Here is a 27121-nt window from a genome sequence, read left to right on the forward strand (position 1 = left end):
TCAAGAGACATTCTGAAGAAGACGCATGACAAGCTATCTGAAAATGGAACAAGAATCCAGATGGATGATTGTGCTTAATTTGTTCATATTTCATGTATGTAAATTCTTATTATTTGGTGGAATTAGCATCATGAGACAAATATTCAAAAGAGATGGATGGCAAAATATAGATTTAAATGTCTAAACAAATTCTATATCAGTTTTCAAGAGATTAACAACTGTCACCACTGTTTTCCTATGAGATTTTAGCTCAACTGTAACAGTGGATGAGTTCAGAATTTGCATGCAAAATACTGCAGGATCTCAAGAGACAATACCAAAATCTCATAAAATGTTGCCATTTGTGAGGTTTGCCACTGTTTCTAATGTTTTAAATATATATATTATATTTAATGTTAGCCTGTAGACTTGATTTAGAAGTGCCTTGGGTGGTTGGTGCTTGCAGCTACCATGCTACCAATCCTTTCCCTAATTCATAGATACCATCGCACTGATTATTTTAGTTGTGCAAAAATTTTGCACATTTACGGACAATAAAATATCACCTCAGATACACATCCCTTCCTATTTAGGTCAACAAAGCTGAGAAAGGCAAACATTTGATAACTGCCTGGAGCTTATAAACAGTGGCAGATTTTAAGAAACCTCTAAAACGCACCCCACTAAAGGTTTTATCTGCTCATTAGGCTGCATATAAAGAAATACAAGTCAAGAGAGAGGCAACTGAAGTTGGCTACTGTAATAAGGTGTACAATTTTAGATCAAATTAATGCCTGCACAGAATGAAGCAGAATGTGTACCAAATTACCTAATGTCAACTGAAAACCTTTGCAATCGATTTCATGCTCCATAGCACTGGAGCCAGAGAAACATGCCTACAAGGCTGTCTTAGTTGGGATTTTTATTTTTGTTTTTGTCTCCATAAAATCCCAAGGAGGAAGAGGAGCACATTCACACAGTCTATCAATAGGGCTAATCAGCTACAGCTCATTATTCCTTTCTGGTCTCCATGGTGCACCATCTTGTCTGCCTTGCCATGTCCCCTAGCAAAGGTCCAGAACTACCGTTCTTCCATCCTAAACTCTACTGCTCTTCTTAGCAAAAGACAGCAATTGCTATGTGCTGCTCAGGATTATATGAAACCAGTGGAAGCTTTTAGGGGCAATTTTCAAATCAACACGCCTGCTTTGAAAGAATCTTTGAACAATTTTCAAATGGAAACATTTGGTCAAATCGTGGTCTACCCAACAAATATAATTAATTCAGTCTCCATAGAAAACATACCTATCAATATATCACACCTATTCATCAGAAAACAATAATCAAAACTCTGATTCTATCCAACCATGGTTCTTCCTTTCCACCAGTGATCTTTTCCTGCAAGATCAGTTGGTTTTCAGAATTGACACCAAGGTATTTGGGACATATACTGTACATTTGGAAAGAACAAGCTTAAGGCATCTCTCTCCCATTAATTTAGCAACTCTGACCACTAAGGAGAGATTGATTAATCCTTTTTTTTTAAAAAAAATGTTGTTAGATTTGTGTAGACTTTCTTGTATAAAAACCTCTCAGCCAATCAGTCTGAAATTGGTTAGGGTTTTTTTTTTTCATTTAGAAAGAACAGCTTTGCTTGTAAATGCATGGCGTGCTGTTCAAAACAACAAAATTGTTCATACTTTTCTAAAAAAAATAAAAAAAAATAAAAAAGAACTTGAAGGAAGGTAGTTCCCAGTCTTATTCCTCAAAATTATTTCTAAACATTTCTTTGATTCCTGTTAAAACACAAACAACAAAGCAACAGTCTGCATTTTTCCCATGCCAGCTAATAGGAGCCGCAAACCTTGAAGTGCCTTGAATTAGATTCCACATCAGAGAAAAGTGCTCGGAGTTGCGTCAAAGAGAGATCATTTCTAAAGCACTGGATTCAGCTCTGAACCAAATCTTGATGGTAGATAACTAGACAGAAGCATGTGAGCATAGTCACATCTATTTTGTGTGTGTGTGTGTGTGTGCGCGCGCGCGTATTGCAGGATAGCACTAAATAATCTAGCAGCAGAATCCAATTAGTTATGGATTTCAGGAGGGTCTCCTTTTTTGCTGGTACTATTATTCTTGCAAACTGATGCTCTTTATGCCTGACTGTAGATTTCTTCTAATGTTAAACATGAATGTGCATAAAGAAGCATGTTTTGAAGAAGAAGGCCTTTTTGAGCCTGAATCCATTGATAACCTAATCTCTTTCTTTCCCCCCCCCCTCATTTTTTTTGAATGCTGAAACCCACAAAAAAGAACGCCAGCAGCTGGTGCTAAAAGTGAGCAAGGGTGCCTTCCTCTCCCCAGACCCCTCTCTCTTTTCAATAAATCATTGTATAGCAATAATGTGACATGGCTCCTGTTATCCCTGCAGCTCTAGCAAACAGCTTTTCTTTGCACCTCTATTCAAGCTACTGCCAAGGCTGCAGGAGGGTAGGCAGGAAACTGCCTGTAATTCAATTAGAAAAGCAAGCATGAAGTCAATATTCATGGCAGTGAACCAGGAATCTTGCCGGACAATGAAATGATAATGAGGATGTTCACAAAGGAGATACGCTCGCTCGGCGATACGTTTTTAAAAGAGTTGCTATAGCATGTGACCAGTGTATAAAACTGGCAATGGCTTGGAGATATAGGGGGGGGATTCATCTGCAAGGGACTGAGGTCCATGCACTGGCATACATATTTGAGGCTGAAGATGAGCTTGAGACTCAAGAGTATCCCACCATTCTTGCACAGATCTTATGATGAAGGTAGTTTGGTCCTTAAGCCCAAGAGGTTTTGGAGAATCAAAGCATTTTTCTGGATCACTGGCACTGAGGCTACTTCTTGATTGCTAAATTCAGTCTGGCTGGGAGAAACTCAAGGAGTGCTTGGAAGTACTTTCATATGCAGTCAAGCTGAGGCTCTAGACAAGCTCAGGGCAGGTAATTCAAGAATTGAGAAGAACTATTTTGATAAAAAAAAGAAAGAAAGAAAGCACTAAGCTGTGCAAATACCTTAGCAGCAGCTAGAATCTAGGGCTCAGATTGAGAACAGAAACATCTGCAGGTTCCAAACTTTTGTCAAAATATTGAAAGTAGCATATGCTTTTTGTTTGTTCTGGATCCAACATCATGTTGCATGTTCAAAAGAGGTAGAGCAATTCAGCTCTGACCATTTGCAGTTGACCTTCTTAAGGAGATCCAAGTTCAGGTCCCCATCCAGTTAAAGATCTCATTGGGTGACTTTGGGTCATTCACTTTCTTTACTTCAAACTATCAAAAGGGCTGCTGTTGTGAGGATACAATTGGGGAAGAAACCCATTTTTATTTTTGCTCTCAGAAGAAAATATCACAAATAAACGATGTATCAACAATAGGTTTCAGAAATGTGAAGTTTGTGTAAACTGTTTGGGTGATTTTGAGCTTCCCTAAAAATTCAACACAATGCAGCAGATTGCTTTCCTTAGCTCAATAGCCGAAGACATGCTTTCTAGATCTCAATAATTAATAGATAGACTCTCCACCTGAAACAATGAACAGTCTTTCCATACATACAGAGCTGAATGAGCATGTATTATTTAAAGTGTATTATTTCACATAATTTGCACATCCTTTTTTTCCCCGGGTGCCACTACATTAAGCTAGTTTGGCAGTGCTTCCCAGATTTGCAAATGCTGTTTGACTGGTGAAAACATATTGCGCAACAGGCAATAATGGGCTCCAGCGTCTCATAATCCCAGTAGCTTCCACCAATGAGTAAAAGCAAGAACTGTTTTGAAAGCCTTTCTCTATTAGCCAGGGCCACTCTGTGTTCAGACTTCATTAGGAACTCTGTTTGCATTTGGCACAGCAACTAGGGGAAGCCAAGGATAAACCTTAGCCACGTTCTCTGCTGGGAATAGGATGGGACTGTATGCTATGCTCAGACTCCGCTGAAGACTGAAAAACAAGGGTTGCTTTTCTTTCAGTCTTCTATTACTTGGCCAAGGCGATAATACACTGGAGTCAGTCTGCTCATTCAGAGATTCTAATAACACAATGTTCTGACAATCCATCGTTTAGCCTCAGCTCATAAGCTATAGCATCTGTAGCAAACTGCAGCGACATTCCACACAATGACATGTGGTGGTGATGACATCATGCTGACATTGCTTGTATATGTCCTGACATGTGATACTGCATTTGTGGGATGACCCCTTCTTGGGAAAAGAGGACCTGATGCTTTTCCTAGAAGTGCTACCAAGCCAAGAGGTAGATAATAGAGTTTCCATTTTAAAAGCTAGAAGTAGCCCATGTGCATCTTGGTTGCATTTATATCCATCTCAAAAAGGTGCACAGCCATGTGATTGTTTTAAAGTATTTTCCTACAGTTCATGATGTGGCAGAAAAAATGAGGATGGCAATTGGGATGTCCTGACAGTTTTAATGCAGGACAAGTTTAGGAAGATGCTTGGTTGATTCCTCTGCCTTTATTGTCCTTCTCATTGTTAAAGGTAAAGGTAAAGGTTCCCCTGCACATGTGTGCTAGTCGTTTCTGACTCTAGGGGCCGGTGCTCATCTCTGTTTCAAAGCCGAAGAGCCAGCGCTTGTCCGAGGACGTCTCCGTGGTCATGTGGCCGGCATGACTAGACGCCAAAGGCGCACAGAACGCTGTTACCTTCCCACCGTAGTGGTCCCTATTTTTCTACTTGCATTTTTACGTGCTTTCGAACTGCTAGGTTGACAGAAGCTGGGACGAGTAACAGGCGCTCACTCTGTTACGCGGCACTCAGGATTCGACCCGCCAAACTGCCGACTTTCTGATCGACAAGCTCAGCGTCCTAACCCACTGAGCCACCGCATCTCATTGTTACCCATCACTTTTTAACATATGGTATGGCAGGGATGGGCAAATACAGACAGGTGCTTCAATTGGCTGGTTTAGCCATCTGCCAAATTTCCTGATTTAGGTCATAGATCTAGATCTCTGAATGTGTGACTGGTGCCTTTCTAAAAGTACACTAAACCCATTTGTTTTTTTAAATGGTCAGCTAACAAATCATGGGGGTGGAGAAGGGGGTTGAAATGTAAGGAAACTATAACTAACTACCTCTAGTCTCAAGTGACACTGCAAGGGAATGGAAGTGTTGGCAGTGAGTGGCCATGGATGGCAACACCTACAGTAGCCAGGGAATGAGCAGAATGAATACAACTATAGAAAATGGTGCTATCAACCCCCAGGAATAAAAACTACAAAAAACAAGCCTTGTAAAATCCCCTGTGGGCCAAACCAGCACAAACTCTGCAATGCGCCCTCTAAGGATAGAGCCATCCACATAGAGCCTGTAGAACTTACTCTTTGTTTCCAATTGAAGTTGTACATTTTAGAACTAAACCCATGTATATATAGACCAAATCACACGCAAGTGTTTGGGAAATACAAATCATGCATTATGCAGACAATAGCCCCTATGGAAATTGGGTGTTCAGGTTCTTCTGCAGTAGCTGTTGAACAGAAGGAAGGAGATCTGGCAGCAGAAACCTAAAGAAGCCAATAGGAACTAGGTAGATCTCATCTCAATTGTGTCACCAACAATGATGTGCCAGGAGAAGAGAAAAAACACTGAAAGAACTTTAAGATGCCTCAGCAATGGGCTGTGACATGAAGGCGGTATCATGAGGATATTACATTAAAAAAAATTACAGGGGAATGTTCATGCTAGGGTTAAAGGGAAGTGAGGAAGTTACCCATTTTCTATTCAGCTAGTTTTTCTGATATATTTAAAATATATGGATTTCTATAGGTGATTTTAGTTGGGTAGCTTGACAACCTGTGTAAGACCTAATGTCCACTCATATGCATGAGGAGACATCATAAATTGCTTTAACTAAATTTCCAGAAAAACAAACTTGTTCTATTAAGTATTTAGCACAGCTGGTATTTGGTGACTTCTAAAAATATACTTCAAACTTAGTATTCTATGATTTTGCAAGTGAATCACTATGTTCCGCAGAGAAGAAAGGTCAAAGGGCCCTATGTAAGTCCTGCCAGTATCAGCTGGAAATTATTACATTATTTCCCTTTCCTACAGTCTAAGTGTCCAATAAGATATTCCAAGATCACACCTACCCTCTTGATCAAAGGATATTAGAAGAATATTCTTTTTTATTTAATTATGAGAACACTCTTGCATTTAGGACGGTTATGTTAATTATGCAATTATTCTCCAGCATTGTATTTTTCTCTCCTTGATATTTTAGGTGTTTTTCATTATTCAATTAGCAGTTTGGGAAGATTGGCCAAAATCCATCATCCCAATGTTTGCTTGTACATTAGAACCTCAGGACAACAGAGAGGTAGAAAAGAGGAAAAAGGGAGATCTTTCCTCAGTTCTGTTCTGTTTCTCCTTCTTCACCCTTCTTCCTTCCAGAATCCAAAGTGAGCACGTAGAAATGTTCTGTTGGGCTTCCCCACCCTCTGAGTGGTTCTTTCAACCTTCTTTTCCAGGGGAGGGGAAAAATTGTCCGGAATCATAAAGAGAGATAAGGATTGCAACTTTCTTTCTTCAATTTATTTTATTTTATTTATTATTTATTTTATTACATTTATATACCGCCCTTTCCCGAAGGACTCAGGGCGGTTTACAGGGTGATTAAAAACAAAAATACAAAAGTTAAAAACAATTTTTAAAAAATTATATCCGTCCCTGAACAAATAAAAACCCAGTTAAAATTAAAATTCTCAGCCTGGGCCAGAGAGCTCGAAGAGCCAGGTCTTCAGGTCCCGGCGGAATGAACAGAGGTTGGGGGCAGTCCTCAGCTCCACTGGCAGCTGGTTCCAAAGGGCAGGCGCACCCACTGAGAAGGCCCTATCCCTGGGTGTCGTCCATCGGCAATCTCTTACCGGTGGCACCCTGAGAAGACCCTCCCTGTGTGAGCGCACTGGACGAAGGGAGCTTGATGCCGGCAGCAGGTGTTCCCTCAGATATCCCGGACCCAAGCCATTTAGGGCTTTATAGGTCATCACCAGCACCTTGAATCTCACCCGGAGGGCAACCGGGAGCCAATGCAGCTCGCGGAGTAGAGGTGTTACATGGGAGTATGAAGATAGCAAATAAACTAATAACCAGTCAGTCCATTTGCTTGGGTCCTGATCATTTGTGATTTGACTAGTTTTAGTTTCCTGCATGAACCTGGTCTGGATGGCTATTTTAAGTCATGGTAGAACAAGCTCTCGTTTAACACAAAGTAGGTGTCACATGGCCCACCCAAGAGTGCTGGACTATAACTTCCAACAAATTCTGTTGCATGGGCATCCAAAGGAGATTGCTGCTTTCAACATGGTGTCCCACTCTGCCCTCCTGCAGGAGTTGAAGGGCTGGAGGCTGCCTAGCTCAAACCACATCCCAGTGTTGTTCTAGATGGCAACTGAAAACGACACCGTGCTAACCCACAAGCTAGACGAGGTAGATATTCTGCAGAAATCAGGTTTTGTTGTGATCATCTTTACATACCTTGAATAAGAAACAAGCTTACAAGCATAGAATCATGTGTGTCTTCGTATGTGCATGCGCGCACACACAGACACACACACACACACTTATATTTACATATGTATTCTCTACCTAGGCCCAGAACATTTATAAGAAGGGAATGGATATACTACATAAAAATCTGCAACCATCATTTAAAATGGGAGAGAGCTTTAGTTTCATTTATCATTTTTCAACCTGGTAGGCACGGAAATGTCAGAGACCCCTTTTAAATATTCAGTGCTATTCAGCAAAAAACACTTTAGCATATTCATACTTGCAACTATCCTTCTTTTTGCTAAATATGATCAAGATTGAAGCACACCACAAAGGAGAAATGACTGTGTAAACTAGCTTGCAGAAAAGCAATTTTCTCTAAAAAAAAATATTGCCATTTGCAGGAATGTCAGGAAATTTTCCTTTCTTAAGATGCATGTTCCACCTTACGCCTTCCCAACTTAATTCATTTATTATTGGAATGAATGAATACCATTTCCAAAGAGGACACCTTTTCATTTATCTAACTTTCCCCTCTCTTCTTCTGCCTCTTCCTGTCTTTTTGCAAATATCAAGGTATTTGAGGCTCCTTCCTAAGTTTTTATGCTATGAATCATTCTTTTCAAAAAGCTGATCTGAATTACAGAAATTGGTTTTATGATAATAGCAAATCAACTTCTTCCATTTTTTTAATTCTTTGAACCAGAGTTTGGCATCAACAGTGTAGATTTAGTAGGTGGTCAACAAATGAAGCAGCAATTTACGATATAGAAAATACTCTTAAAATGACAATCCTGTACCCAATTAACTGGGGCCTCTTTCCAATGAACTTTGTGAGAATGGACCTGGGTGGCTTTGCGCCAGGATGCATTGCTGCAGAGAGTTGCAGATGGCTCAACTTTGATCTGTGAGGATATGTCTGCATCTGCACATGTACTTAAAATATCACCAGCCTTTGAAAGACTCCTGACACATTTAGCAATCTGTGTGCCTTCAAAGCAATCAGCGTCTCCTGTCTTTCAGATCATGGTGATCCAATAAGGTAAAGGTAAAGGTAAAGGTTCCCCCGCACATGTGTGCTAGTCGTTTCCGACTCTACGGGCTGGTGCTCATCTCCGTTTTAAAGCCGAAGAGCCAGCGCTTGTCCGAGGATGTCTCCGTGGTCATGTGGCCGGCATGACTAGACACCAAAGGCACACGGAACGCTGTTACCTTCCCACCATAGTGGTCCCTATTTTTCTACTTGCATTTTTACGTGCTTTCGAACTGCTAGGTTGGCAGAAGCTGGGACGAATAACAGGCGCTCATTCTGTTATGCGGCACTCGGGATTCGACCCGCCAAACTGCCGACCTTCCGATCAACAAGCTTAGCGTCCTAACCCACTGAGCCACCGCGTCCCGGTGATCCAATAGCAAGCACTTAATAAATTTCAGGTATTGTATTCCTCTTTGGAGTTCAGAAAGATGTAGACCCATTCCCATTAAAGCAAGTTCCACTGAACACAGAAAGACTTATGTGTAGATCTTGAAGTTTGTCTGCAAATCATAGTGAACATTATTTAACTTTAGGCTCACTGAACACTATGGAGTTCAATTTTCCTATTTTAGAAACCAAAATACCACAAATATTGTATGGTAAGTAATGAGATTTGTCTTCAGAAGTTCATAATTATGATTCCACTTAAAGCATATATAATGAATTCACCTTCCATGTCAAAACTCTGTATCAGTTTAAAGGTTTTGGGAAGTGAGCAAATTTTCTGTTGTATAGGATGGCCAAGGGCTTACTTCACAGAGGAGGTGCTGTGTTGTTATTATTTCAAGATGTCCTGGTTTTGAGAATTTAGCTAGTCCAAGTCCAGTTTAAAAATAAAACATAAGGCAGGCATGCAGGAAGCTGGTAAGTGGTCCTCAAAATACTACCCCAAGACAGGAATCTAAAAATGTATACAAATTACTTTAACAGTTTTCTCCATATGAAAGTAGGTATTTTAAACTGAAATCATTTGCCTATAAAGCAATATGTGCCAATTTTCTTTTAAATTTTTGTGTTCTTTTTGGTAATGTTCTGCTACCAAAACCCAACTAATCTGCATTGATGTTGTTCATATGAACTATTAAACTATTATAACAGTTTAAAAGCATTCATTCTGAAACATTAATAGTCTTAAGTGTAAGTATGACTGGCTTAAACTAGTTAAATATCCTGGATTTTAATTTATAAAGGTATATTCATCAAGCAATATCTCATCCCTTGATGGATTTATGGCCAACCATGGACACTGCCCCTGTTGACAAGCATAAAGTCTTAAGGTATATTCTGGTGACATGAAAGGTCTATCTCTGATGATATATGAGATTTGCTTCATCCCTTGTAGGTCATCTGCTGATGTTTCAACATGCAATTGGCAATTCTTTCTAAAAGAGTGGGCTTGTTTACAAAGAAAAATGTTGAAAAACAGTAAGATCATACAACAGAACAGTACAGAACATAGTAGGGTAGGATAGGGTAGGGTAGGGTGGGGTGGGGTGGGATGGAGTGGAATAGAATAGAATAGAATAGAATAGAATAGAATAGAATAGAATAGAATAGAATAGAATAGAATAGAATAGAATAGAATAGAATAGAATAGAATAGAATAGAATAGAATAGAATAGAATAGAATAGAATAGAATAGAATACTTTATTTGGCCAAGTTTGATTAGACACACAAGGAATTTGTCTCTGGTGCAGAAGCTCTCAGTGTACAAGCAAAGCAACAGAGTAAAAATAATCATAATATGATACCACTAAGAGGGGGTAGTAGAGAAGTGGGTTAGGATGCTGAGCCTGTTGATCAGAAGGTCGGCAGTTTGACGGGTCGAATCCCGAGTGCTGCGTAACAGAGTGAGCGCCTGTTACTCGTCCCAGCTTCTGCCAACCTAGCAGTTCGAAAGCACGTAAAAATGCAAGTAGAAAAATAGGGACCACTACGGTGGGAAGGTAACGCGTTCCGTGCGCCTTTGGCGTCTAGTCATGCCGGCCACATGACCACGGAGACGTCCTCGGACAAGCGCTGGCTCTTCGGCTTTGAAACGGAGATGAGCACCGGCCCTTAGAGTTGGAAACAACTAACACGCATGTGCGGGGGAACCTTTACCTTTACCTAGTAGAGAAGATGAGAAGAAGAAGAATATTACTACAGCCATGCAACATGGGTATATTTATACTTACTGTATTAGGTGTTCAGCAGACTGATGGCATGAAAGGAAAAAAATGTCCCTGTGTCTATGTTTTGGCATGCAATACCCTATAGCGGTTTCTTGAGGGAATGAATGGGACTGAAGACAACATTACCTCATCTCCTTCCTTAAGACCAGGTCTCCATCTGTCTGTCAATTTAGCCAAACAGAACACAAAAGTGGCATGCACAAGTGAGGTGAACAATTTAAAAAATGTCCGAACAAATAGTTCCAATAAACCAGAAGCAAGGATAGGTAAACCAGGAATAAGAAACCTGTGGCCTGCCCCATATATAGAACTGCACCTCATAGCACCCTTCAACACTCATACAAGCCAAGTTACCTTATATGAGGGAAAATAATTATCCCAAAAAATTTTTATCATGCAATGACTACATTGTATTAAATACCATTTTTAAACAGAGAAGCTAAATATTTATTATACTCTGCCCTGCTCCCTTTTTTGAAGGGGTCTAGTTCAGTGGTGGGATTCAAATATGTGAACAACTGGTTCTCCATGTGGATGCCATTTCTGGAAGTCCATTCTGGGCCTGGGCAACAAAAAATTAGCTACCGGTTCTACTGAACTGTTGCGAACTGACTGAATCCCACCACTGGTCTAGTTCCAAAGCCTAGTGGAGGTTTCTCACTTGTTGAGATGGGAAGACATTGCACAATTTCAAAATGGAAGGAAGCCAGCAGCCTTACTGCTGAAAACCTGAAACAAAAAGCCTCAGCCACACTCAGAATCATGATGTTCCATACCCACTGCTCTTTGCCTTGCCCTCTGCAGCTTTTGCCCCTACTGGAAGTTTGAATAGGCTTTAGAACATATCTTCTTTCTCTCTTTCTTGATTGTACAAGGCTGAGATTTCTTTCTTTGTTCATCCAATCTCAGCCTTGCACAATCAAGCCTCCGGATCCTTTCCAGGGACCCTGTTCTGTATCAGTTAAACTGCCTCAATCTAGAAGGCCACCAAGGTCAAGGAAGTACCAGGAGTTAAGTTTCTTAAGTGCAGTGTGTGAGACACCATCTGACACTGTTTATAGATAGAGTTTGCCTCTGATTGACCACAGGATAGAAGTTAAAAGCATCAGTCTGGGAGTTCAAACACGTTAACCTCTGAAGTGATGTTTGAATTAGTGTAATAAAAGGCTGAGGTGGAGGGGGGAGTAGATAGGATACCCCAAAAGGGAGGTTAAACTAAAAAGGTTGGAAAATATTTTCAGAGGTGATGATTGTGTCTAAAGGTGAAGGTGCCAAATGCTATACTATCAGGGACTCTGGGATAGGAAGGTATTTATTCATTTTGTGAATTATGAGACGGGGCTCCAGCCATGACGAATAAAAATAACTGACACAATACAGAGCACACTTTTTGTTTTGCAGGTTACGATCGGCCTCAAAAATGTTGGTAGCAAACATGTTTGCTGAGTCCAGGGATCAGTCAGCCCTAAGAAGGGCAGTGTACCTTGGATAATCTCCCAAATAATTCAATATTAGCCCCAAGATGAAGTAGAAAAAAGAGAAGAATCTGGCTCCAAAGGCTTGTTTTACTTCTTGGCAACCTGCAGCATCTCATAAAGAAATGGTGAACAAACTGGCCAATAAGGAGCACTGAGATTGGTCAACAACATTTTTCTGAGGGGATTCAGATGAAACTGTACAAAAGGTGGCACTCAAGCCAGCTAGGGATGTAAGCATTGCATGGAGTGTACATTTGATAAGTGATTAACCCAAAGCTGCTCCGATAGCCACTAACCTGGTCCTAGTCACACACACACACCCCAAATGGATTTTGTAATGTGCTCATTGTGCGACTGCCCTTGAAGAGTATCTACTTCAGCTTCAGCTGCTGCAAAATGCAGAGATGCAGGCAGTAATGCATGCTCCAAAAACTGCACAAATAGCATCTCTGCTGTGCAAGCTGCATTGGTTGCTAGTTTGCTTCCAGGTCCAATTCAAGGTATTAGTTATGACCTTTAAAGACCTAAGTGGCATGGTTATCTGAGGAACGGCTTTGGTTACATCTAGCTGTCCCATGGGGAGGCTGGCAGAAGAGGTACGTTATGGCTCCTGCCACCTAGGGAGTTTCAACAGGCAAGATTTAGGAGGAAAGCCTTTTCTGTTATGCCCCCCCCCCCCCATGAAACAACCTTCCACCTGAGGGGAGGCAGGCTCTAACCTGTTGACCTTACAGGAGGCCCTCAAACACAGTTTGGTCAACTGGCCTGCAGCTCCCTGATAGTTACATGATGGTTGACTGGAATGCATTCTCTGTATCATTATTACTTTTTGCCATTTGTTTTTTGCCTTTTAAATTTAATTTTGGTTGTATTTTTAAATCATTTTTAACTCTTTGGATTGTTTTATGGTCTACGCTACCAAGTTACTACTTGAGATGGGTGGCTATATAAAATTGATAGATGGATGAAAGGTGATAGATGAGAGAGACAGACAGACAGACAGACAGACAGACAGATAGATAGATAGACAGACCGACGCAGACAGATGATAGGCAGGCAGGCAGGCAGAGACAGACAGACAGACAGAGATTATGTCCTTTTCTACTGTCACTAGGATTAGTTCAATCTGAGTGCCTCACTAGATCACTACACAAAGACAGAAGCCAATGCTCTTGGAGGTAGGCAATGTGAAGCACCAGCAGACTAAAGGCTCACTTCATTCAGAAATAATCCCACTGTGACTAATTGGTGGATTGCTCTAATCCATGTGCTACGATAGGATTTTGTTCAACAAGAAAGATCTTTCACATGCTACCTCTACATTATTCATCAACTAATTTCTTAGCAATAGCACAATTAACTATTAGCACATGGGTCCACGCATCAGAATAAACCATGGTTGGTTGTAGCCATAAAAGGTAAAGGTAAAGGTTCCCCCGCACATGCGTGCTAGTCGTTTCCGACTCTAGGGGCCGGTGCTCATCTCCGTTTCAAAGCCGAAGAGCCAGCGCTTGTCCGAGGACGTCTCCGTGGTCATGTAGCCGGCATGACTAGACGCCAAAGGCACACGGAATGCTGTTACCTTCCCACCGTAGTGGTCCCTATTTTTCTACTTGCATTTTTACGTGCTTTCGAACTGCTAGGTTGGCAGAAGCTGGGACGAGTAACAGGCGCTCACTCTGTTACGCGGCACTCAGGATTCGACCCACCAAACTGCCGACCTTCTGATCGACAAGCTCAGCGTCCTAACCCACTGAGCCACCGCCTCCCTTGGTTGTAGCCATACCAGTAGTTTATTTGACAATGGTCTGATTCTCATACAACATTGTGCCATAAAGTATGATTTAGAAATGAGTGACTTCACACATTGCATTAAATTACAATTAAATAAGTTGTATAATAAGTGGCTTTGTGCAATGTCTGACTCAGGTCAAGCATGAAAATCAGAAAAGAAAGAAAATCAGAAAGGACAGAATGGAGGAAGACGATGGTATGAGCTGTTTTGATGATATAGTCAGTGTCACTCTCAGACATAAGGACAAATAAATGGTGTACCAGAGACTTAGGTTATAGGAGTAGGAATCTGTAATTACAATCTATTTATAAAGTCCAGAATCACACAACACATTGAGCCAACACAAAGCACCTGATGGCTTAGCACGCATCAATTCAGCAGTTTCTGTGCAGGGAACAAGCACCTATGATGGAAAAAAATGCTGTGGGGACACTCCCTAGCCCAAAAAAGTAATCTAGCCCTAGCCTAGAGCACTTGTCCATGAAAAAGGCCTCCTTAATTTACTCCCAACTTCTGAAAATTATTTATTTGGTCTTCTAATTCTACCTTTCATTCCTGTCTCACTTGGAGCACTGGGCAGATCCTCCATATGAAATGCTTACAAGATCTACAAACCACCGTTAAAAAGTCAGAGAAACTGAACTCCTTTTCTTCATACCATTATTATTTTCCAATATATGTTGGTGTTGCACAACTCTACTGTGGCCCAAAGATGCTGGATAATGACCCTCAGACTACAAGCTGAGCCTGCAGAATTCATAGCAGGACTTTGGAGCATCAAATGATGGGACCAGCTTCAGCAGAGCTCCCTTACAAGTTGGCTCCCAACTTCACAATGGGTGGTGTGAACTGACTAAGATTTAGGCCAGAGGTCTTCAAACTTGGCCCTTTTATGACTCATGGACTTCAACTCCCAGAATTTCTCAGCCAGGCATGCTGGCTGAGGAATTCTGGGAGTTGAAGTCCATGAGTCATAAAAGGGCCGAGTTTGAAGACCCCTGATTTAGGCATTAGGAGGAAGAGAATGTGATATTAACGGGAGAGGAGAAAGGCCATTTTAGACTGCTCAGGCTGCTACCTGTAATATGTACCACGTGATCGTGCCCAAGTTTATGACTGTTTTTGTGGTGATCACTAAGCAAACACCATGGTTGTTAAGTGAACGCAGCAATTGTTAAACGAACCCATTTTTCTCGGTGGGTTGTTTTTTTTGCCAGAAAGTAAATGTAAACAACAAAAAATGCTAAAAAGCATGATCACATGATCACGGGCAGCTGCAAATGGCTATAAATGTGAAAGTATTGCAAAGCACCCAAAATGTGAGTACCTAATTGCAGATTGGGGGGCTGTTGGAACTGTAACCAAGTCTAGAAAGGTCCATCATAACTTCAAGTGGTCGCTAAGTGAGGATTACCTGTGCAGGTTTTCTGCTGCTTGTCTCCACATGGGGTTTGCAGGGCCATGCTTTCTCCTTAAGTTGAGAGAGGAATTTTGCCTATGCCGTGTGGGCTACTTTCAGTGCTACTGGTCACAGCCATTCCCAAGCAACACAGCCATTCCCTCGCGTCACTTGTCTAAGATGGAGCTTACTCCTTATCAGTCATTTCTTCCCCTTATTTGCCTCTCCTCCATATCTGCAATGTGTCACCCAGGATGTGGGTTTAGCACATTTTCAAAAATGCACTAAACTCCTGTTCAGAAATAGCCTCAAGGGACAGTTCCCCGGTTTGCAATCCCATGCCAGACTTGTTCACCTGAGCAACTTCAAACTGACCAAACTTTTCAACCCAGATACTTGAGATTCTTACCCAATCTTGCCCTAGACAAGAAGAACAGTGTTCGGTGGCTTTTTTTTTATTCTAAGAGGTTACACTTAGTGGAAGAAGCAGGAAAATGTGCCAATAATTTTCCTTTATACAGTACTGTATATCCTGCTTTAAAATCATATGGAAAGCTCCATTCCCATTTTTTTTGGTCTTGAAGCAGAACAGGGATCTGCGGTCAGAACCCCAGAGTTTATGCTGGGATACTTTTCTGCTGACTTGGAAGACCGGCAAATAGCATGTCAATGCAGCCATCTGGCTGTACATGGGAAGCCCAGCTTGATCTCACTAATACATATGACCCATATGCTAAGAAAATGGCTGAGTGAAGCTGATACTTTTTACTGTATCTCTCAATTCAGCCAATTTATTCAATCCTTGCACAAATGCCCTATTATGGAGATTTGGAAGATCTTCTTTTTTTAAAAAATGGAGCAGTGTTTCAAATTGCAAAATTTGTGTTTCCAAAGAAACAAACCAATCTGCTATCGAACAAATAAGCCTTGCAAGTGGCCCCAGATACTGTATATATATTTTTTTATCCTTCATAATGCAAAAAGGACAAAAATCTGTCTTGCTTCTCACAAAAGAGAGCAAATGACATAGGTAGTTGTAAACTTCAGACACACAGTGGGTGTGACTGTCTGTGTCTGGTCCTATGCGTGCATGTATGTCTAGTCATGGTGATGACAATATCTAACTGAAGGCTTTTATAAGCAGGTATGTAATAAATATTATTCATGTTCAAACCTTTTTAGGAAAAATAAGTGCAGGTCACTAATCTCTGATATGCTTCTTTTTTTTGCCAAAAATGTCTTCTGTTTCCGTATCTTATTTGTAGGTTTTTGTTGACCGACTGGTCTCCCATTTTATTGTTGACACTGACAATAGAAGACATTGTTTTATTGCTGCTTTTGTTTCACTATCTATGTGTTTAGTCATCTTCCTCCCCACAGACACATCTCTGTATTTCTCTACTTTCCCCACCTCCCCATTCTTCCTGCAGGAAAATTTTTAAAAAAACAAAAAATAGAGTAAAAGCTGTCACGAGGCTTCCTCTGGAATTAAATTGATTCGCAGAAAGGCCAGGAAAGGCACTTGTAGAACACAGAATTATCGAGTGAAAGGCAGGATAATTCTAACCTGCATTCCTTGGCCACCTCATTATGAAAATAATTACAGCCACTTCTGTCAAATCTGCCAAAAATGTCTTCTCTTCGGGGGGGGGGGGGAATATGAATCTCATTTATTTCCATCAAATGAAAGTCTTCCTCTCACGGACTTGACCGTAGCACAAAAAGGAGCACTGCCTGAGTCGGTACACCGCAGTCAGTATATGGAGGTGGGAGAGTAGGGGGAGGGGTACTGGAGATGAATATGAACCTGTGTATTCTGTGTGCAGTTGGATGCAGGGATAACAGAACGGCACATTACACCTCTGCTCTACAAGCTGCAATGATTGCCAGTTTGCTTCCAGGTCCAATCCAAGGTTCTGGTTTTAAAGCCCCTCATGGCATGGAACTGGGCTATCTGAGGAACCTCTCCCCAATTACTTCAGATCTGGTGGAAGAACTATGCTCCAGGTCTCGTCTGTTAAGAAACTACATCTAGCGGGACCCAGAAGATGGACCTTTTCTGCCATGGTGCCTGCCCTGTGGAACATCATTTCCCCTCACCTTCAAGACAAGACTGGCCCTGCCCCCGACATCCCTTCCAGACGTCCCTTAAAACCTGGTGATGTCAATAGCTTGGCATTATTTTTTAAAATTAATTTCAATAATTTAATATTTTTACTAAAATTTAATAATAGGTAAAGGTAAAGGTTCCCCCGCACATGCGTGCTAGTCATTTCCGACTCTAGGGGCCGGTGCTCATCTCCGTTTCAAAGCCGAAGAGCCAGCGTTTGTCCGAGGACGTCTCCGTGGTCATGTGGCCGGCATGACTAGACGCCAAAGGCGCACGGAACGCTGTTACCTTCCCAAAGGAGTGGTCCCTATTTTTCTACTTGCATTTTTACGTGCTTTCGAACTGCTAGGTTGGCAGAAGCTGGGACGACTAACAGGCGCTCACTCTGTTACGTGGCACTCGGGATTCAACCCGCCAAACTGCCGACCTTCTGATCGACAAGCTCAGTGTGCTAACCCACTGAGCCACCGCATCCCTTTTTTAAAATTTAATAATAGTTTTGTTTTAATCATAGAGCATTTTTGTAATTACTCTTTTTATGGTTTTATTGTATGCCACCCAGAATCATGCTTCTGTGACATGGGCAGCATATAATAAACAAACAAACAGATACAGTGTATATTATGGGTGAATGTCTATAAAGGTATTGCATGAGTGTAGTTAACCATAGCTATCAATATGGTTTTAGCCCTGCCAGCTAAAGGGCCTAGTGAAGTATATAATCCTAGATAGTAACCTTGAGGGTGAAAATGGAACCTAACCCTGGATGCATTTTTTTACTGTAATTATATATCCTTCTTTATACATTAAAGCTCAGAGACAGGATATCATTTCAATGAATTTCTGCTACAAAATTAAAGCAATCTATAGCTGGTTGTACCTTATTCCCTCATCTACCACACCGCTCTATGATTCCAAGAATTCAAATTCAATACTCTAGACAAGGCCTGCTGTGTAGAACATCATCCTGGGTTTGTTCTAGAAAGAGAATTAATGAGACCATAAATCCTAAAGAGAGAAGGAAGCTGAAGCTTCTTCAGCTAGTGTCTGCCCTTTTCTTCTCACTAAATGCCTTATGAAAAAGATCCTATAAAGAATTTTCATAATGTATGTAAGTGAAAGGATCTCACTAATTTTAAAAGTTTATCCCCCTCCAAAAATCCCCTTGGATGAGGAGTTAGTAAAAGAAGGATAACCTGAAAGCATTTCTGTCAAGCAGAATTAGGGCTGACCAGAAAAAAAGTCACTGTTGATTCTAATGGAGGTGAGTTAATCCATATGTATCAATCGAAAAATTATGGCCAGTGGTGGAACGTTTAATTGCACAATGAACATCATCAGTTGATGCAATATCCTTAAAGTAAAGACAACTACAACAAAATAATGTACAAGTAGCATAATAGAGTCACAATGGTTTTGTTTATTAAACAGCTGGGAATCCAATTTCATTTAATTAATGGAGCTTGTAATGAAGTGGTAAATGCAAATGGACCTGCCAATCATCCTAGGGCAGCCTTCCCCATTATAGCAGTTTCAGGCTTTTTATGTTCAATGGATAGAAAACTGGAAAGTGGGGGCATGCATACTGGTTATTTGAGCAACTGGAGAGAACATTACAGGTGTATTGCAGGGAAAATCAAGCTATTTATGACATTCATTTCTTTTCCTATCATACACAGAATTTCCCTATCACAGTATTGCCTGTCTGTTGTCCTATTAGTACATCAGACAACTTCCATAATTGCCAGTTACACTGGCTGAGGATTTTGAATTTGCAGCATGGGATGTTGGAATAACACCAGATTGAGACTGCTCCTCTGTCTTGCTTCAATCCACCCTCCTTACCAATAACGCTTAGGACGAGTAATGCACCATATGAGCACAGTGTAGGCCACCTGTACATTGTATTGTGCAAGGAACGATCCAGCTTAGCCGAATAATTCCAAATTATTTTATTTTAAAATTACAAATTTGAGGAAGTTACTTGTAACACAAGTCAGTAGTTATCTGTTTAGCATCTGACTGGGCAATTTCAACAACGATGAGCAATCAGGCTAATTCACCGGCAGCCTACTTCATGCCCTAGGATAAGCTCCTTTGAAACCGGGGAGTTTAAAAAAATATTAGCCTTGGTACAAGGGAGCTGTAGTATAATGAGTCTGCCATTTGAATGGGTTAAATGTTTGGAACCAGCCTGCTGGGGCATCCTCTAGGCCAGACATATCAAACTCACGACGTCTCATGACATCACACAACGTATCGGAGCTTTTTCACCATTACCGGCAATGGGGTGAGCGTGGCTTCCGGATGACGCGTCTGGCCCATGGGCCGGGAGTTGACACCCCTGCTCTAGGCACTTGAACGCATCTAATTCTTTGATTTTCTATCTTTTCTCAGTAACTGTACAATTTCTAAAATATATCTGCCTTTTAAAAAATATAAAATACCCTCCTCCCATATCCTGTCTCTATGGCAAGGCCTGTATTAACAGATATTTGACAGAGGCAGAAATGTGATGGCAAAGCCGATCAAGGTAAACATAGTTTAAAATGCTAATGCAAAGCTTAAATGATCCTTGTCATATTCACACTCATCCTTATTATTGTTGTCACCATATGAAACTGATCCTCTTCCTTTTATGGAGAGAATTTTCATTTTTTTTATCCCATTTATATCCCGCCCTTCTCCAAAGACTCAGGGCGGCTTACAATCTAAGAAGCACAAATCAATGTGCTTAGCAATAGCCTTCATTCTATGTATATGCCGGCTTATTAGGACTTTCCCCCCCCCCAGCGGCATTTTTACAAAGTCAGCTTATTGCCCCCAACAATCTGGGTCCTCATTTTACCTACCTCGGAAGGATGGAAGGCTGAGTCAACCTTGAGCCTGGTGGGACTCGAACCTGCACTAATTGCAGGCAGCTGGTGTTACTTAAGGAGGCATTAGCCCACTGCTCCACCAAGGCTCTTTTAATTTGAACCACTCCATGTTCTTGTTGTGCCTAATGTCAGTGTTGTGGTTTTTTCTCCATTTTTGTGTTTGTCCAAAGTAAGGGACACAAGAAGAAAGTCTGAAATAAGGCTTAAGATTACATTTTGGGAAATTCATCTTACTGTCTGGAAAATATTGAACCCCACTGGATCATTTCAGACACTGAGACATTCTTTGGGGTGGGAGCTCCATCCCTCGAAAACAATGTTCTGCTCTCAAGGTTGGCTGATCCCACCTAAGAATAAATGCAATGAGAACTCTCCATCCTGCTCTCAGACATTTCCCAAGCATGACTCAACATGGAGTATGTGTTTGACTTTGGTTTGTTTTTTTAGACTGCCTCTTAAGGAATTGGTATGGGGGCAACCATATAAGATTCTCATGTGAATGGCAAGTTCTCCCACTACTCCTGTATAACCAAAATATTTCTTCAAAGACCAAAATGAAATAACACAAAAATATGCCTTATTTTTGTGGCTGTATTTTAATTCTGTGGCTGGGTTTCAATCAAGAAAAATGTTTTTTGTCTCGAGCTTATGAATCAAAATAATACCTTAAAATAGATAGAGAAAACGTACAGCTTTGGAAACATAGATTACATTGCTCTGTTTTTTTATACAGCGAATTCACTACGCAGTGAATTTATGGGAAAGAGATTACAGGCCAGAAATCTGGCTCATGGTCTCTACCCACAACCTCAATTCAAATATTATTTTGTTACACGCATTTAATGTTTCTATTCTCAACACCCAATGCAGCTAACAAAATACTTACTATGTTTATTTAGGATGAGGTTCTAGAGTCCTCGCATCAAAGGATACTAAGATGGTTCCATTTTCCCCCTCTGAGGTTGGAGGTAGCAGTACAGCTTCAAAGGGGGAGTGCCAACATGGCATCTGCCTTTTGCCTTCCTGCCAATCTTCCTGTGTAGTCTTTCCAAGGATAGGAATTCCTGATTTTCAAAAAAGGTTGGAAAGGGAACAAGAGCAGGGTTAAGTAGAGGGAAAGGATAGGGATTAGGCGAGGGGGTGGGCGGGGAACGGAGTGAAATGGAAATGGGAATGGGAATAGAATAGAATAGGAATTCTTTATTGGCCAAGTGTGATCAGACACACAAGGGATTTGTCTCCGGTGCATAAGCTCAAAGTGAACATATAAACAGCAACTAATAGGTCATAGGTCATAAATCATAGTTATAATCCTTAATCATAAATTACAAACAACAACTGATAAATCATAAGAAACCAATAGGAGAAGATAGTAGGAAAGATGAGAAGGTGAGGAAAGATGAGAAATGGTTGAAGTTAAAGGTTGAAAGAAAAAGATGCAAATGTTTTCTTCAAAATGTAAATGTTTAGCAAATACTCCTTTCCCCCTACTTTCCCCTTATTCTTGGGAGGCATTTAGGAATTGTTGAAATACTCCGTCATTAGTATTCTCAGTTTCCCTCAAGGATTACTCTGTTTGAAAACTGATACCCAATACACAGGATGGCCTGTAAAAATTAAAAGCATTAGTGCAACCTTATCACACACATTTGTTAAAAGCATAAAACCAGGAAACAGGTTCAGTCAATAAAAAACATTTTAAAAGGAAGATCTGCTAAATAAAAACAACCATTGGCAAGAAATCTATTTGGAAGGCAGACCTGGCAAGAGATATATTTGGAAGGGAGAAAGATACTGCACACACAACCTGCAAACATTTCTCTCAGGGAAAGTACCTGCCCACAACCACAAAAGCAGCCCATTTTCTGTGCTGCTGCAGCAGCATCACCATTGTTGCTGTCATCTGCAAAAAGAAAGCAAATGGGGAAAAAGAACAAATGTGTGTACCTCATACATATTAAATAGTCTCTGGTAATATGATACAATTAATTTACTAGCATTTAGTTAACATTGCAACAAGGAGGAAAAAAATGTATAGACTGTGTATGCAGTCCAGATTTTGAAAAAGCCCTCCAAATAGTATTGCTTGTTTAAAAATAGATAAGTTTTATATCCATTACATACATTGATGGGGAAGAGATAATTTTCTGACCTTCTGTTCTCTTTTTTTTTGTGACCATAAAAGCAACTAATCTATTTCTGTTGCTCTCCTGCTAGATTTAACCTTTTGCATATAATTTCTAAAGAAAAAATGTTAGCATTTACAAAAAAAAATCAGAAGGAATATAAGAAGGAACTTTTGTGCAAAAGAGAGACATGGCGCTGCATAACCACATGAACCAGTTGCCTTTTTATTTGTTATTATGTATAATTTATTTTTATCCCACCTTTATTATTTATACAAGTAACTCAAAGCAGCAAAAAAAATCCAAAACGCCTTCCTCCTATTTTCTCTACAACTCTGAGCTGAGTTGGGCTAGGAGAGTGTGACTCTCCCAAAGTCACCCAGCTGGCTTTCATGGTCTGAGGTAGGACTTGAACTCAAGGTCTCCCACTTTCTAGTCTGAGCCTTAACCACTAAACCATATTGGCTCTCTGAGTGCCATTTGTCAAAAATTAGTTGAACCTGCCAATTACTTGTAAATAAAAGCAAAGGTGCTCAATGCATGCCAAGGATAATGCTTACTGAGTTAACTGTAATTTAAATATATTAAATAAAATATGCTCTTTGACACCTGATATTTGTGTCTTGCCGTTTCCATTCCTCATTCTATGGCTTCATACATATCATTAATCATAACCACTTAAATCATCACACAATCTAATGGTTGGGAACATCACTGGTTTGCGGACATCAAGGCACATGAGGTGGTGTTCAAAGAGGTGGAAAAACCAATAAAAATTATTTTTAAAAAGGTTAAATGAGAAGACCAAAATCGCTTACTGTATTTTGTGCAAGAATGCCAAAATGATGACCTCTATGCAGTGGTGGGATTCAGCCAGTTCGCACCACTTTGGCAGAACTGGTAGCTTACTTTTTTGTTGTCCAGGCCCAGAATGGACTTCTGGAAGCAGCATACAGAGATCCGGTTGTTCACATATTTGAATCCCACCATTGCCTCTATGGCAAGGTCACTTGCAAATATCTTTGTGGACCATGATCTCTGGAAGTGAGGTGGGCTTTGGGAACTATTGTCTCACTCCAGGCTTCCCAGTATTTGTAAATATCTCAATTAATATATCCCAACTACCGTTTCTGAGGATCTGTTAAAAAGAACAGAGTGTGGTCATAATTGTCAAATAATACTAGGTGCGTAGTTTTGCAAACCCTCTAAGAACAGGGACGATAGCACCAAACTGGGCGCTATCAGGACTATCTGCATTGGAGGGGCCTGCTTCGCCGGGAGCTGCAGAGGGAAAACCATTTCAATGGGACCTTAGCCAGGGAGCTTCGCTTAAAATTGGGAGAAACTGCTCTTACAGGGATTCTTCATCCACTATTCCCAGGGATATTCTTGGCGGGTTGGGTGGCGTTCCCCCTTCTGCAACACCACCACCCCCGCCCGCTCATTCCCAAGAAGGCTTCCAAAGAATGCCCTATCAAACCCCCCCCCCCGCCAAAAAAAAAAAACCCAAACCCAAGGTGGTCTGAAGGCATCGGGATCGAGGGGGAAAGAAGCAGTTTTGCCCGCGAAGAGCACTGCAAGACGTTGGAATGAATATTTATGCCGCGCGCCCGCCCGGACTCCTTCCCCCCCACACACACAAACACACACACAAACACACACACTGCCCGGGCATCACGCGCACGGCTTGAACTTTTGCTCGCGGGGAAAGGTGCACCCGTTCCGCCCTCGTCCTCTTCTTCTGACCGCCTCCTTTGCAACTTTAATCTGTTTGCTTTAGCATGAAAGGAAGAGAAACCTCGAAGGGAGCCGCGAAAAGCTGAAAGCCTCCCGGGCAAATTGTATTCCGCTTCAGGGCGTCCACGACTGCAGGACAAGAGGCAATGAAAAGGACTGGGTGGCAAAGGCAAGCAAGGCGAACGGCCGGCTGAGCGTGGAGCCGGACCAACTTATAACTTTGACAAGTTGTTCTTGTGTTTCGACCGGGCCTGCTGTGTCATTAATTCAGCTAGTAGTGCTCGGGTACTTACAGTAAGCACTCCCGTTCAACGTCTCCGATCTTGCATGTGACCACATGTAAATGTGTCTTTGATTTTATGGCGCTGTAATCGAGGGCTTTTAAATTCCCCATTGCTGGAAGGCATGCTGTAAAGCAAACGCCGGCTCGTTCAGGGTTCAGCTTGGACGACCGCTGCCTTGTTTGACTGAGTCTTACCTTCTCTGCCGGTTCCTTGTTCCCTATTAACTCTGCGAACAAGCCTCATTAAGGGAACAGGCAAGCCCATTTATAGTTAAATACTTTATTTCTTGGGGCGTTAGGCGACAAAGGCCCATCTTTTCCCACTGACTACTTCAGAAACGGGGAACCTGGTTCTGAAGGGAAGTAGCTGAAATTCCTGCTAGCTCCTGTTTTTCATCTCATTAATTTGACTCTTTGAACTGATCAGTTTTGCTGCCTTGAATAAAAGAAAATATTAATCCATTTGATTATTTCAAATTATACCTTGCATATTATATCTTCCAATATGTGGGCCTCAGAGTACTTAGACGCACACATCCTTTGCATTCCATTTAGAAATACCTTACAAGTGTATTCAACCAAATCTTTCTTGAAGCTTGACTGCAGGCAGAATAGATAACTTTTAAAGCACCAAATTAATTTTGTAAATTTTAATTACTCTTTTTTCAAATGAGAAAGGAACCCCTTATTGGGAATTCGTGCACCAGAAAAAGGAAACATTTTGAATTTCTTCTTAAAATAGAGCAGAGGTCCTGAACCGTTTTGGGCGTCAGGGACCGGTTCCGTGGAGAAGGGTTTCCATGGACTGGAGTGCTGCCTGCATCCCATAGATGGGGCTTTGCTTGTTTCTGCGAACTGGTTGCTGGCATGCCGTGGCCCAGTACCAGTCCACAGACCGGGGGTTGGGGACCCCTGCAATAGAGCATGACCTATCCTTAGCACTATATTATTCTCTTTGTTATACAGAAAAAAGAGACATACATGTAAAAATAACTCAAACTTTAAACCCAGAACTAAATTATGCCAACATGGAGTCTTTTCATACCTGATTTATTAAACTCTTAAACACAATTTGTTAATATGGAGATATTTCCTTTTTGCCAACGTTCTTACAAATAACTAATGCTACCTTAAGAATAGCATTATTAAAGAGTACTTTAATGATTTGGAATCACCCCAAACACAAACACAAAGGTTTTAAATGATGTCAATGCAACTGGACCAAATAGTAAACTTAAACCAAATTTTTAAATAATCCAATTTCTTGTAATAACTCAGATGGTTTTTGCTTGGCCATTTATACTCTAAAGCAGGGGTGTCAAACTGCCGGCCCACGAGCCGGATGCGTCACGAAGAAACCGCGCCCACCCCATTGCCAGCAATGGGGAAAAAGTTCTGATATGTCACGCGACGTCATGTGACCTTGCGAGTTTGACATATCTGCTCTAAAGTGTTTTTTTTATTAAAAAGTTTTACAATACATTTTATCTTTAACAAAACAAAACAAAACCCCTCCCAACCCCCTCCCCTCCCACCCCCTTCCCACTCCCCAACCCTCCCCAGCCCCTCCCTCCCTTCCCCCTCCCCCCTCCCCCCTCCCTGACTTTCCAGAGCTAAGTACAGGGTATAAGAATACAAACAATCATAATCTAGCTTATGCAAACAATCATAAACTATTAAAACTATCGCACTTTAACTCATATGAATTAACTCCAAACAGTATAAATATCACATCAATAATTATTCAAATGCTGGATAATACTTTTTAGTCCCATATTTACTCCGTAGTATCTCTGTTGCAAATAGTCTTTCAGGTACACTAAAGTCTTTGCCATATCCTCGAAATTGAAAACTTTACAGTCCATTCTTCTATAATCGGTAGTTCTTCCTTTTTACTAAAAGTCTTACTGCCATAGTTAAATTCAACATCCACTTGATATCCACAATAGTGTCAATAAAAATACCCAATAAAAACACTTACAGACAAAACAAATTTACATCAATCATTAAAAAAACCAATTTTCTATTCTTCTTTCCATCTGGGCTTTAAATTTCCATACTAAAACCAAGTTTATGCAATCTTTTCTTCTCTTAATATATTATACAGCTTCAAGTACCATACATTACTTTCCGAACTTAAATTTTTTTATATATATAATCACATCATTTTTATATTTTCTATTACGTGTTTCATTATTGCCCATAAAAATAGCTTACAAGTTAGCTTCCATCTATAGTTTTTCCCAAACTTGCAACAGAGCATGTCACAAAGTATATACCTTAAACACATTATCCACCTTCTTATCACACAATAGATATACATACCAACCAAATAGCAAATCATAACCTTCAAAATTTCAGTAAGCACTACTACAATTCTTCCCAGTTACGTTTTTGTAATTATCTTAAAATTAAAACAACATAAAATATTACAAAACATAATTATTTTATATAACTCTACATTTGAGGGTGAAAAATATATCCCCAAATATTTAACCCTTTTAACAATTTCAATTCCCGTTTACTCTTCTAAAACCACCCTTTATAATCCTTATTGCATTATTATCTCCTTCAG

This window comes from Vipera berus (assembly GCF_964194415.1).
Source record: "Vipera berus genome assembly, chromosome: 1".
In the NCBI taxonomy this organism is placed as follows: Eukaryota; Metazoa; Chordata; class Lepidosauria; order Squamata; family Viperidae; genus Vipera; species Vipera berus.